The following is a 14205-nucleotide window of genomic DNA, read 5'->3' as shown; positions in this document are numbered from 1 at the left end:
TGTGTGTGTGTGAGTGTGAGATACTGCAGATAAGTGCTTGGTAGTGACATGTATGAAGGTGTGTGTCTGTGTGTCATTCCACTCACTGAGTGTTCAAGAGTCTGACGGCTTAGGGGAAGAAACTGTTCCGTAATCTGGCAGTGAGGGCTCAGATGCTCTGGTACCTCTTTCCAGAAGGCAGCAGGGTGAAGTGTGTGTGAGGCGTCTGTGTGGTACTCCACAATGCTGGAGCAGGTGCTAATATAACTGGAAATATCTGGTATCTGGTAGTGGTGCAACGGATCAAAAATCTCACGGTTTGGATCGGATCACGGTTTTAAGTCACGGATTGAATCAATTTTCGGATCAGCAAAAAAAGAAAAAAATTTAACATTTACTTATTTACTTATTGAAGTATTGTTTGCCTGTTAAAAACATTCAACTGAAGACTCATTAACGCAATTATATAAAAACAAATTATGGTACAATATAGGGCTTTGTATCTACCACTCAATTCAATTCAATTTTATTTATAAAGCATCAAATCACAACAACAATCGTCTCAAGGCGCTTTATATTGTAAGGTAGTGTTAGGGTTCAAATATTAAGGAGGGATACAGGAGGAATTCCAAATAACAACACTGATCCGGCCGGGTGGAGTCAAACGATGATTTTAATGAACACGCGTGGGGAGATGTACACTGCACAACATCAGCTGTAGATCTCCGCCCCAAAACTACACAGGAATGGTTTTATAACATCAGGGTAGGTTTTCTGACGCCCCCTCATACGTCATCACATGCATCAGTTTCAAAACCACAAATGTTCTGTTGACAACTTGTGACACAGTTAAAAAAGAACATCGCCTCGTCTCCACGGCAGGTGCTTCCTGTCGCTGCTGGACGCTCGCTTATCGTCTAGAACAGTAGCAGCAGTTCTGCAACAAACTGTCACTCATGCAGGCACAATTTTGCAGTCACAAGCAAAATATGATTAAACTTTCACCTATAAATGAGTCTACCTACAGTGTGTGTGTGTGTCTCGACCTTAAATGCTCTCTCATCTCACCCGTTGCACTTCTGACCTTTCACCAGAACAGAGGCTCATCCTTATATGTGTAATAACCTAACTGAAACTATATATATGTAATATGTTGAATAAACGTTTTTGTCACGGCTCGGACCAGCGGCCGTGTGAGGTGTGGAAGGAGGACTCAAATGCAGCACTTATTAAGACGTGAGGGTGATTTATTGAGAATACTGAACACAAAGTGGGGATGGCAAAACAGAACCAAGGATGAACTAAACTGGGAGAATCTAAACCAAAGAGCAGCAAACCTGAACATGGAGGGAGGACAGCAGGGTGACACAGAGGATGAACACAGACGACGCGACGAGGAACTGAGGGAAACACACACTATAAATACACAGAGGGACACTGGGCAATCACATACAGGTGGGAGACACAGCTGGACCTGATTAACCTGACGAGACAGGGGAACACTAACACCAGGGACCAACAGAGGGAGCACAAACCCAGAAACCCAGTATCTAAAATCCCAAAACACAAACCATCCCAAAACAACCCACAAATAATAACAATAAACACACCAAACACAAAATCCCTGAGTCATGGACTCGGGATCATGACAGTTTTAATCAAGAACCACTACTAAAAGCTTAATCAAAAGATATAAATGAATAACCTGGTTATTCAAATAGCATCATCCAAACAGCTCCTCAAAATAACTTACACTTAGACTCTGCTTCTAGTTTCACTTCCACAAGCACGCTCTGCAAGAGCATGCGTTTCCTGTCAGGACTTTGGCATGAGCTATACACAGAGGTGAGCCTTTCATATAATGCAATGTAATCTGCATATAAACATTTAAGATTATAAAAAGCATTCAAAAGCATTTAAGATTATAAAAAGCATTCAAAAGCATTTAAGATTATAGATTCAACTCAACAGTTTAAAGTGGTTATAACTGCACCTGTAATAAAGGCTAATTGGGTGCCAATATCCCTAAACATTTGAATGCAACATCAACACTGCAGACCATGTCATCAATGCAATGGCAATGATGATGATCACAAACAACAGCCCCACATTCCCTCTCTCGACCTCTGGCAAACCAGAGGTCGCCATACATTGTGTTGTGTCACTCCTCGGCCCACTCAGCTGCTTCCATGTCCATCAATGACATCATGGACATCTGGGTCACCGTTCTGGGGTCTTAGTAAGACGCCAGTCTCCACCTGAAAACACTCCATGCTTAAGTGGTCTGTGCTCCTTTTCTGGGTCCCTCTCTTGTGGAAATCTTCTCCTGTAAAGGATCGAAAGCACCTTCTCCCTACTACGCTTCCCCAACTTATGTTCATCAATTTTCTCTTTATTCAAACTCGGTCAAGCTATCATGTTTAGGACTCTCTACTCAAAAGCATAAACCTAATTATGTTTTGACTTATTGACTTTTATTCATATATATTCTTCAACGTTACTCATCTCAGTCCACAACATTTTAACACCTTCAACACTCTTAAAACGCTACTTTCAGGTCCCTCAAGATCAAAAAGAAAACAACCATTCTAATCAAGTAAGTTTAAGTTTAAGTCTAACCTTACATTACAAGAAAAGAAGGCCGTCGCTTCCCTGAGCAAAGACCACAACATCACTATATTACCAGCGGATAAGGGAAGGTGCACCGTGGTCCTAAACACAACAGATTACCACACAAAGATCACTACTCTCCTCAGTGACAACAACACCTACGAAGCTTTAAAGCGAGACCCCACAAGCAGCTACAAGAAGAAAGTTATAGCTTGCCTTCAAAACCTTGAAAAGGACAAAACCATTGACCGCATTACATATCACCGCCTTTATCCAGGGGATGCCATACCCTGCATTTATGGACTTCCTAAAATCCACAAGGAAGGGGTCCCACTCAGACCCATAGTCAGTAGCATAAACTCAGCTACTTACAACATTGCGAAACACCTTGCTACCATCCTTGCACCTCTCGTGGGGAACACCCCACACCACATCAAGAACTCCACCGACTTCACCGACAAGGTCCAGAAACTTACCCTGGATCCAGATGAAACCATGGTGTCCTTTGATGTAGTCTCTCTCTTCACTTGCATACCCACCACGGAGGCAGTGGAGACTGTCAGAAAACGACTACAAGAAGACAGCTCCTTGGAAGACAGGACCAACTTCACACCCGATCAGATCTGCACACTGTTAGACCTCTGCCTTACCACAACATACTTCAAATACAACGAAGGCTTCTACAGACAAAAACATGGCTGCGCCATGGGCTCCCCCGTGTCACCTATTGCAGCCAACCTTTACATGGAGGAAGTGGAAAGGAAGGCTCTTGGCTCTTTCAAAGGAAGAGCACCCAGCTACTGGTACAGATATGTAGATGACACCTGGGTCAAAATCAAGACACAAGAAGTGGAATCCTTCACTGCGCACATTAACGCTGTGGATAAAAACATCAAGTTCACCAGGGAAGACACAAAGGATAACTGTTTGCCTTTCCTGGACTGCGCCGTGCACATTGAAGAGAATGGCAACCTCAACATCGAAGTTTACCGGAAGCCCACACACACGGACCAGTACCTCCTCTTTGACTCCCATCACCCTCTGGAACACAAACTTGGAGTAATTAGGACCCTACACCACCGGGCAGAACTTGTTCCCTCTAAGCCTGAGGGAAAAAAGAAGGAACACACACACATAAAGGAAGCCCTCAAAACATGTGGTTATCCTAACTGGGCGTTCATAAAGTCAGCAAAGAGGCACAGAAAAGAAGATCAGACACCAGCGAGGGAGGATAAGAAAGACAGACGCAACAACGTTGTCATCCCCTATGTAGCCGGTGTATCAGAGAAACTCAGGAGAGTTTTCTCCAAGCACAACATCCCAGTGTACTTCAGACCCAGCAACACACTCAGACAGAAACTGGTTCACCCGAAAGACAAAACTCCAAAACACAGACTTAACAACGTGGTGTATGCTGTACAGTGCAGCGAGGAATGCCCAGACCTCTACATTGGAGAGACCAAACAGCCACTTCACAAGCACATGGCACAACATAGAAGAGCCACCTCCACAGGACAAGACTCAGCAGTCCATCTGCATCTTAAGGATAAAGGACACTCTTTCGAGGATGCCAATGTTCACATTTTGGACAGAGAGGACAGATGGTTTGAAAGAGGAGTGAAAGAGGCCATCTATGTCCACTGTGAGCGACCATCTTTGAACAGAGGCGATGGTTTACGACACCAACTGTCTGCCATCTATAATCCAGTTTTGAGTTCCCTCCCCAGACGCCTTAACGCCCACTCACATCCTGGGCCATCTGACCTCAGGAATTCACATGACAAGGTGGGGCCAGGTTTCACAATGAGCTCACCCGAAACCCTGGCTGATTAGGTACCACACCCGCTTTCACACCTTGGCTCATGTGATTAGAGGATCACCAGGGGGTCCTTTGTCCCTCTTTGGGGGGATACTCCCACTGGGTTTAAATCTGGGACTCTCGGCCATTTGACCTTAGAACTGAAGAAGCTTCTCGGATGAGAGGTGAAACGTCTGTCTTCAAGCAACTCAAAGAAGTCCAGACGCTTTTCTTTGCAAATTCCTTTGACAAGTAAGTTTAAGCATATAAGCAATTACTCATGAATAAATTTTATCATAGCTAAAAGCTGCCTAGAAACAACTCCTGTGTGTTAACACTAACTTCATTTTAAAACTCACATTTCCTGTGTTATAACCTGCTCTTGGTATAGCATTTTTATTTCATTTTGCTCCTCTATAAACTTTAGTTGACTCCTATAGTGGCCTCTTTTGTTAATGGCACGAATTATATCAACAAGTTTCTCCCCTCTAGCATTACCCCAGATAAGACAAATGTGGAGCTGCATGTGTTATTTCGGTACTTTACATGTCACACAGTTTCATTACAAGCGAAACTCCTATTCAGTTCCTCTTTTCTGTCACTTGTTCCTAGGCAAGCTCAAATTCAGTTACAAGTTAAATGAACTTCAGGCCCTTGGCCTTACATGAGTATTGAGTCTCTGTGTTTGTAAGCGTGTGCGGCCTTCTATGCTCTAAGTCAAAACCACAATAGATTGACGGGACATATCGCCAGCCGAAGCTTTTGACCTTCAATTAATGGACTGAGCCACAACTCTTTTATAAGCACAAAATGCGATGTGTGTAAAAAATCATTTCTACATATATAATCTTCAATGTTATTCAAATTAACCCTTAAATCCCCCCCCTTTTTTTTTGACACATCTTATGGCTACGTCCACACTGCAGGGGAAAGCGCATCAAATCCAATTTTTTTCGCCCCTATGCGACCCGTATCCGATCTTGGTATGACAGTGTGAACGGCACAAATCCGATATTTTCAAATCCGATGTGGGTCACTTTTGTATGTGGTACTGAATCCGATACGTATCCGATGTTTTAGAAAGCGACTGCTGTGTGAACGGTCAAGTCGCATTAAATCCATCTTTTACGTCACTGACACAAGACAGACGCCAATTATCAGTGCCGGAGAAGCGCCCGATAGGACATCGCGAACGATTTCTTGCCATCCGGTGAAACTGTTAGGAAGACCATGTTGGAGAAATGTGAACATTTTATTTTTACTGTATTTTCTGCAGATTCTGACAGAAATCTGCAACTATCCTTTGAAGCACCGCTCCTCTAAAACAGCAAAAAGGATCATTATTAGGTTATTTGCATTATTATGTAAATAACAAAATAACTTAAAGCAAAAATCTGGAAACATAAAGTCCGAAGTCTTTATATTAAGGGCAATCAGTCAAACAATATTGTTTGCTCTGGGTCTAAACAGAGCGAGTTGTGTGTGACATCTTCTTTTGCGCATGCGGGCCGCTTTGAGCGTTCACACTAGAGCGCGTTTGATGTCGCATTTTATGTGTAGTGTGAACAAGCAGACAAAAAAATCGGATTTGATCAAAAAATCGGAATTGAGCATTAAGACCTGCAGTGTGAACGTAGCAAAAGTGTCAAAACTCAAAATGCTTCACCCGGGCTTAGGAAATTAAAAGAAAAAGGTTAGTCATATCATCTCTCCAAACACCTCAGCCATCCTCCTCTCAGGTATATCTGCTCCGGGCCTGCAAACCTGTGTTTAAGGAATGAAATCAATTTAATCATCATGTCAAATCTTTTCGAACTCCTGGCTCCATCCAGAGCCTGCATCCTTGGAACTTCCTGAAAACGAAACCTGAACTTTACATTTCTGTTTTCCCCACTTATGATCCAATCTGTGTTATAAGAAAGAAAACTTAAAACAGAACAGTTATCAGTCATGTGTTTCTTCAGTTAATAGTAACATGAGTTATACCAAAAATGTTTCCCTTTTAGCATTTGGCATTCTCCCAACAATATAATGTAATACCATAATCTGACCCCAGTCAATAAAACATAAATTTTCTCAAAGCAAACATCAGCAACCCAAAATCAGCATCCCCAGAATTAAGTCTTCCACCCCTCCTGCTTATGGCAAAAGCAAAGCAAAGCAAAGTATACCCTTTCTCTTGCTGGCATGGCAAATTGTTTGTCCACATTTATTCATCCCAACTTTGGTCCAGTCACACAAACTCACTCACATGCGTTCACACCAGGTATTGCTGATAGTGGAGACTCCCGCGCAAATAATCAGATTCTCCACCCTCAGCAACATGAGCTCATTCATTTTTTTTATTTTGTGTTGTTTTTAGGAAAAGAGTTCTTTATGCTTTTGGACTGGATTGGCTCGCGGTCCAACCTTTTAGACATGGACTTTCAACCTAATGAGGTCCCCACAGGTAGCCTTCTCCTCAGCCAGTTGTAATCTGGAAAAGGTCACCTTATATTTGTTTCCCGGAAATTTTGTCAGCACTGTTAGTTCACTCTCTTCCAGGCCTGCTTCAAAACAAAAATGAGAAAAAGAGAGCTGATTATTAGCTCATCAAAACACAAAACAAAATCACCTGACAGGTTTTTTCTAGTGCACTGTTACAATTTTAAAGGGCCCAATTCTAGACATGTCCATGTTTAATAAAACTCCCTCTATTAAAATAAGAAAACAACCCAAACCTAACTGACAGAATCAACCCATCACTACAACAACAACCTCAAAAATCTTAAATAATCTTAAACTTCACCCGTTCAATACACCGAAAACCTTGTCAAAAACTGCACAGTTTGCACACAATAATGTCCCCCTTTAAGCACTTTAATGTACTTAGATTCAGCATAAGATATAAACCCATTACAACAACGTATCATCACTAAATTATAAATTTCCTATCCAAATCTGCACCTCTGAACAGACCTGACCACCGTAATAAATTATCCTGTTACTTTACCATTATATATTTCACCAAGTTACCCTCCTCAGTCACTGCTCTGTTTCCTCAATTAAAAGCCTGAGTCACACAGACACACAGGAAGCTTCTTCGTCACCACTCACTCCAGCTAATTTGCATACTGAGTCATATCTCAACTTCAAGCTTTAAGTGTATTTTATTAAACATTCACACCATTCTATCACTCATAAAAGTAGCAAGCTGATTTTCATTGCATATGTTTGCGTTCTTAGCCAGGTTTAATCAATGTCTATGCATTAATCTTCATGAGCTTGTCTTTGTAAGGTTAATGCATTTTCTGTTTGTGTGTGATTTTGTATATGTTTTTTTTTTTTTTTGCAGTGTTTCAGACTCCTTCACAATTTTCCACTTAAACAGTCAGTTTTCTCTTTCCCAAATTTGCTAACCCAAATTTTGATTTCCCACATTAAATAACAGCATTCCTTGTCCTCAGCCAGGAGTCAGGGCTTGCTTTTCAGGTTCAGGAACACATGGCGCTGTGAACAATTCAACCAGAAACTTGCCTGAACATTTCCAGTGATGTTAACCTATAACTTTCTTCCGACCGCTGCATGTGGAAAATTGATCCAGGTCTGCTTTGCCCCTGGAAAAACACAACTGAGACATTTTCATTATTATCATAAGTGCTTAAACGACCCGTTTCTCTCTCTCTGGTCAGAAATACCAACTTATGTCATGTATGTAAGCGTGTTCTTCCTTGCGTTTATGTTAATGGAGTGTAAGCTGCTTTCTTCGTTGCATGGGTATGTTATAATCAGGTTTAATTCATGCATCTTTTCACTGAGCTCTGGATTCAAACTATCTCACTTCTGATTCTTTCCAAAAATAATTTCATATGTAACAATTTGTGTATGTGTGTTTGCTGTTCATTAATGTAATTGTCAGTTATTTTCTCTCTTTATTTTTACCTTCTTTTTTTGTTTGTGACGTGGTGGACATCTCTAAACCATCATGAGTTCAGGCTTCAATTTCAATCCAATTATATCCCGTATTCTCGCACTCGAACACGTCCAGGCTTGACCTCCAACTGGTCCCTGTCCCTTTTTTACAGTGTCCTGTATGGCCTTAAAATCTCCTGCAAACACAGTCAGCTGTGTCTTCTTCTCTGTTGATCTTTTCAGTCTTCTTCTTTCAAGATTACTCCAAGCCTGGCAAATATGAAACTCAGTGTCCAGTGCTTTTCCGCAGTTCTTTATCCCACTGTTCAACTGCCCAGCCTGTAATTCACAGTACATGTTGCATCATGTGCTTTCTTACATGCTGCTGCTGGAGTCGTCAGTCGTCGTCAGTGTTAATGGTTCAGTTGCACTGTCTTTTGCCTGCTGTTAATTCTTCAACTCCACGATGTTCTGTCGGTCTTCATCATGAGATCAACTGTCCTTTGAGCTTCTTCTCAGGGTCGGGACAAAGTGAGAGGTCAAGCTGTAAAATTTTAGCCAAAACCTGGCCTGTTTTCCTCCGAATTCTGTTAATCTATCCTTTTGCTGCTGTACTCAAGTTTCCAGGTTGAGGGAAGTCCACCTGTATTAACACACTAAAGCATTCAATTAATATCATTTTTTATTACTTTTTCTTAAAACCTCCATTGGCTTCATCTGCCTAGATTTTAACTCATCTCTCTCTTCTCTGGGTGAACAGTCAGTTTCCTTTTATGGGCATGCAGTTCCTGTCACACACACCACTTCCTGTCACACACACAGCTACTCAGAGCCATATTTTCTGCTTGTCTCTCTTTCCTGTTTCTTCAGGCTAATCAAACTCTTGTTTTTCTTTGTATTTACAGTCTACAAACCCTCTTTAGTTCTACTAAGTCTTGATCTAAAAACAATACACCCTTATTTCTCTTTCAGACATCAGGAATCGTCTCACACACACTGCCTTTTCTCTCAAACTTCCACTTTTTCACTCACTCTACTATGAACCTTCGTAGTGTTATTATTACTTATTTATTATTTTTGTACAAATCACACCGAATCACTCAAAACCTACTACTCACAGAATTCACACAATTAAAATCACTCAAAATACGCTTTCCTAAGAGTATTTTGTCAGACATGCCTTTCATAATCAGAAAGAGCAAGTCAAAGAAAAACAATTGACAGTCAAAGATGAGTCAAAGATTATAAAAAATAAGATGCATGTGTGTGTAAAATAAAGACTCAAGCCTCACAAGTAGCTCATAGTATATGTGAAATATTTATGTGTTAAAATTGAGGTTAATTAACTCTTTTTATGTTGTAATGTAGAATGTTGGGATTTATCTTTATTAACTTTATCTTTAAGGCTAATGTCTTTTAATTAGCATCACATGTTTTTGTTTTGCCTTTTACTGCAAAGTGTCGTGGTCCTGAGCCTGTTGACTCAGTGTTTTGTGTTTCTTTATGCTTTTGTTATTCTGATTAGGTATTTCATTATTATTCGCCATTGTTGTTAGGGTTCTGTTCTGTGCCTGTCCTGGTCCCTCCTTCCATGTCCCCCCTGTCTGTCCATGATGTCATTATGCCTGCTTATGAGTCTGCGTCTGTGTCTCTGTCTGTCGTGTGCTTCCTGTTTTATTTTGTAGGTCTGTGTCCTATGTCAGTGCCTTCAGCTTTGTGCTCTCCCTGTCTCGTCAGTGTAATCAGCGTCAGCCGTGTCTCCCAGCTGTTTCCTCTTCGCTCCGTTCACCTCTTGTATTTAGTGTCTGTCTTCCCCTACTCGGTGTCGCGTCGTTAACGTCTGTTCACCCTCGCTTCCTCTGTGTGTTCCGTTTGCCAGCCTGCCAACCTGTCTAGTTATTCTGTTCTCCCAGTTTAGTTAGTGTTTTGCCCTGTTCTGCTTCATCCCAGCAATAAAGCTGTGTATTTTGAGTTTCTTCCGACTCCGTGAGTCCTGCATTTTGGGCCCTCTCTTCCTGCCTGCCTACACACAGACATGACACAAACAGTGTATTGTAGAATAGTTCTGGATTCACTCTGATACTAACAGACATAACACTTCTTCACAACCTCTTCACAGGAGTGTGGCCTCAATAATAAATCTGCTTTTATTGTATGCACTCGAGCCCCTTCTTTAACTCTACAGGCCTAACCAGAGGACAACAGATGGTTGCCTTGGTAATGGGAGGTTGCAAGCAGAAGGCTCATCTCCAAATAAGGAGATGCCCAGAAAGGTGCAGAAGAAGAAACGTGAGCCAAAGTGCTGGATGTCAGCAAAATAAGGAGAACTGTGGCTTTCCTCCAACTTTTGATTTGAAATTCTAATGTTTTGATAATAAATTGTGTAAATTTATAATTGGAGTGTATTTGTCTTATCACCTGTACCTTTAACTGTTCAAAGTGGTGTACTACTCCAACGAAATACTATAAATCCTAATGTGTATCCCATACATAAATGAGGATGCAAACAAATCATGTCTCCAAAAGTTGAATCTGTTCATTTGGACGTAGCGTCCAAAACAAATCATGAATACTGAATGAATATATAAAAATATTTATACATGATATAAATATATATTCTGGGGAAGGGACTGAGGGATCTGATAGGTTTGTAGCTTAAACCTATTTGCTGGAACGTTCAAGACAATTTAACTACACAGCAAAGCAAAACACGAGTAGGCAAAGTTCTTTATCAAGCGTCGTTCCTTCGCTTGACCCCAGTCGCTCTCATCCGCTCCCCCGTAACACTGCTCATTAACATATGACGTATACATACACAGGCATACACGTGAACAAAGATACCAGTCTGTATGCTGTGTGCGTGTGCGTGCGTGTGCGTGTGTGTGTGTGTGTGTGTGTGTGGTCAAGATGTGAACCTGTGAAGGCTCCCCAAAGCTGGTGCCAGGAGTCTAGTGGTCCATCTAAACAAAAGGCTCTTATACTTAACCAGATACAGAGTAGGTGTTCTCCTATACCATAAATCAGTAAGAGCAGATATAACCTCTCTCCTGACCTTAAGTTGTGTGTGCATGCCAGAGTGCTCTGGGAGGCACACAGAGTCTCCACAGACTACTAAGGATCAAACCTCTACCAACATGACATTGATTATAAAACTCTAAGCATATATGAGTAGATATTTCTAAGCATAAATGACAATCAACAATACAAATCTAACAGGATCAGCTACCAGTTACTAATCTGTATGAGTAGAGCCCAGAAAGGAATTGAAAGAAACACAAAAGGAGTCTTTGACTCAATGCCTTACATGGATCCTGGAATGCCTAGAACTATGCACAAGCCTAAGACGCTTTCCAACACCTTGTTCTCCCCCAAAAAGGAAGGAGTATCACTATAATCACTATAATATAGGGTAGGATAGGATAGGATTCAAACTTTATTGTCACTGAATATGTGTAAATACAGGGTAACGAAATACAATTTGCATGGACAAATGTACAGATATATACATATAAGGGTAGTATAAAAGGTGGGAATAGTTATGAACAGATTATGTACAAATAAGTATACAGATGTTTATATTGCTATACAGAGAACAAATATACTGATGTACTGATATAAGCATATGTACAGATATACAGATGATCTGTGTAACATACAGATGTTCTAAATTGCTATACAGATGGGAAGATATATTAATAATAATAATAATGATAATAATAATACATTTTATTTCTAGGCGCCTTTAAGACCCTCATGGTCACCTTACAATAGCACGAGAACAATAGCAAACAATACAATATAATAAAACATGGCAAAATAAAATTTAGACATAAGGTAAATAAGAGAGAGAAAAACCATGAAAGTATAAAAGCAAGTATAAAAGCTGAGCAACGTAAAAATGGACTAAGACAGAATCAGGTGTATGCAATTTTAAATGGATAGGTTTTGAGACGTGACTTAAAAGTGGTGAAAGACTTTGTGGTCTGGAGATCTGGTGGAAGTGCATTTCAAAGTCTTGGGGCAGAACAACTAAAGAATCTGAGTCCTATGGTAGTCAGGCAAGCACAGATGTACAGATGTACTATGAAAAAATATACAAATGTGCTACATGTATACAGATATATCGAGGTGTGGTAAACAGATCGACAGAGTACTATTAATATATTTACAGCAGTGGAAGCGTAGTGCTCTGAATATACTATAACAGTGAACAGTGTGCGTACTATAACAGAGACTATGCTACGTCAGTGTCCTAAACTGTGTCCTAATATATAGTATAGTATATAATATATATAGTATAGAAAAGCAGTGTAGTATCAGCATACTGCATACTATCTTACAGAATGAAGTGGACTGTAGCAATATTGTGGTGTTGTGCAGTCCCCCCTCGCCAGCTGGAAGCCAAGACCAAGGCCGAAGCAGGAACAACGCTATCCTCCTACTTCCTCAAGGTCACCTGTGTCGGCTAGGGGATTGTTGACTTTTGCTTAAACTGGGTGAAAGGACACTCTCTCTCGAGTTGGAGTGTCCACCCTCCCCCCCAATGCTTAAACCCACCCGATGCAGTCTGTGGTCAGCGCCTCATTGCCTACCTGTCCAGGCAAGCCTTAATCTTTTCTCTACAGTTTGGTTTATAAGAAACATAGGTATCTATTAATATGCTACATATTCTGTGATAATGCATACTCTGTTGATTGATCTGGTTGATTCGGGAGAAACTGCAATGAACAAGGAGGTTTTATTCATATTAACAAGAATAATCTTTTTTTTAAACTCTTTGTAAGACCGAGTCACTCAATAATCCTGTAAATATTTTTTTTTTTAAATCCCAGTGCAATTCAATCTGCGTGAATAAATTATGAAATTCACAATGGTATTCAACATAGGTTTTTATTCATTGTTTGTTCATTTTCAATTCATCCTTTGTGGTGTAATAGCTGTTGGTTAAGAAGCAGCTTATCGTATAGCAGCAAGAATAGCTGCAAGGAGTGTTGAATTCTGCAGAAGTGTTGGATTCTGTAGAAGAGGTAAAAGCAGGGTAAGACGATTTAGGGTCCCAATAGTCTGCAAGAGAATCAGTAATATATATTATTACATGTGATAATGCATTCTCTGGTGAATAACTTCTTAGAGATATGTAAATATTAGAGGGCAAAGTGTGTCTAATGTTCAAACGTAGAAAGACAAACATGAGACTCACCCCCTCCCCAGATGAAGAACGTGCATCGCGCTCGTGTGCTGAGTCATTCTGTTTAAAAACAAACATGCAAATGTGTTGTTTGGATATGACAAGATAGGAGCACTGATACAGCCTCTGGTTACACAGTTACACACACAGTGCAAGATATATTCATATATTACAGATGACATCACTAGTACAGTCTACAGTCATATTACACTTACAGGATTTGCCAGAGCAAGGCTCAGCAGGCATCCAAGCAGAAACACAACCTTGATCATGGTTTCAGTTATTTCACCTGTTAACAATAATTCTGATGAGATGTGGTCAAAACCATCTGCAAAATCACCATTCCACCAACATTACACTGAAAACACAGAAGCAATAAGAGATTGATGAGAAATGTTACCGTCAGGTCTTCACAACTTCAGCAGACTGTCTCAGAGATGTGGATGATTGTGGTAATGCAGTACTGACAGCGGAGCTTTTTATACACAGTTGCAAGTGATGATTTAACCTCATTTGCGTAACTGCTGGGAAATTGTAATTCTTAGAAAACATTCAGATCTTAATATAAGAGGAAACACTAATAGGCAATATTTAAGGACACACCTGATTAAATCCTTTTGCTACAGCACACTTAAATAGCAACAAGCTGTAGCAATGCTGAGTCTCCATTTCAATTCCGTTGTTGTTGAAAGTTCCGATTTCAAACTATGTGCCAGCTTTTAAATTTTACTGATAGGCC

At 40.5% G+C, this 14205-nt stretch overlaps 1 long non-coding RNA gene across 1 annotated transcript; it reads right to left on the bottom strand.

The window, feature by feature from the left end:
• Positions 1–13154: 13154 nt before the first annotated feature.
• Positions 13155–13947, bottom strand: LOC102079099 (uncharacterized). Its single transcript, XR_001225225.3, has 4 exons — positions 13867–13947; positions 13682–13755; positions 13479–13526; positions 13155–13342 (listed from the first exon to the last, which is right to left on the bottom strand). It is a non-coding gene; the product is annotated as an uncharacterized LOC102079099 (long non-coding RNA).
• Positions 13948–14205: the final 258 nt, after the last annotated feature.

Source organism: Oreochromis niloticus, linkage group LG6, assembly GCF_001858045.2.
Source record: "Oreochromis niloticus isolate F11D_XX linkage group LG6, O_niloticus_UMD_NMBU, whole genome shotgun sequence".
Lineage (NCBI taxonomy): Eukaryota > Metazoa > Chordata > Actinopteri > Cichliformes > Cichlidae > Oreochromis > Oreochromis niloticus.
Note: the sequence above shows the minus strand (reverse complement) of the source record. Positions and strands in the feature narration are given on the sequence as shown.